We start from the raw sequence: 1,055 nt of genomic DNA on the forward strand, positions 1-1,055 counted from the left end.
ATCATCGTTGTATCTTCCTTCGCGGCGATTTCGTCTTGTCCCAGTAAAAGGATTGACCTACTCAAAACTGTCTCCCAAAACGCTCAGTTTCAATGCAGTCTCTTCATCCAACGATTATTGATGCAACAACTTGAGTTCCTCAATTCGTAGTTTAAAGCATTCAAGTTTTATGTCAAGTGAATCATGCGTATCAAATCTGTCATTTCGTGGACCACGTTCATCACTGTGATGATTGCTAGCACCATGAGATGATCCATGCCCATGAATCATCAATTCAGTCATTCGTACGTTTTCTATGATACTAAATGGTACTAAATAAACACCAAACAAAAATGAGTGAAGTCAACAGTAGCAAAGAATAACAAGACAATCTATATTCTTAAGAATTTTTGCAAATTCTTTCATAAACTTTATTAAATCTTAAAAACTTTCTAAAAATCCAAGATGGTTATCCTATTTATAATAATCTATAAACCCTAAAATGATTCATAATTAAGATATGGATCATCTCATTTAATAAATAATATAAATATTAAAGATTCTATCCGATTAGGAGATAATTCTATCTAATTAGGATAAAACTTAAACAAAAAATCTAATAATAAAATAACACTACTAACAAGAATTCTTCAAGTCATCTTTGTAATTCAATGCATTATAGGATTTAGGGTGTCATGCACGCCAACATCTTGGTTAGCGAGATTCAAAGAAAGGTTAGCGCGATTCAAACTCAACACCTCCAATAAACTAAGGTTGTGTTTGGCACGTCACAACTAGCTGATAATCTAGTTTATTTTTCGAGCTTTTTTATGTTGTCGTGTTTGGTAAGCCAAAAAGTAGCTTATAAGCTAGCTTTTTGAAAAAATACTTAAACTAGCTTTTTATGAGCTTTTTTAAAATTTTCAAAATACACCCCTTAATTAATTATAGAAACACATACTCTTACATGTCCTTTTATGTAATTCTATATATTTCAGCTAGTTTTGTCAAATATTATTTTTTTATCAGCTAGCTTTTTATTTAACAGCTAGCTTTTCAACTCGTACACCAAATAT

Source organism: Lactuca sativa, chromosome 1, assembly GCF_002870075.4.
Source record: "Lactuca sativa cultivar Salinas chromosome 1, Lsat_Salinas_v11, whole genome shotgun sequence".
Classification (NCBI taxonomy): Eukaryota; Viridiplantae; Streptophyta; class Magnoliopsida; order Asterales; family Asteraceae; genus Lactuca; species Lactuca sativa.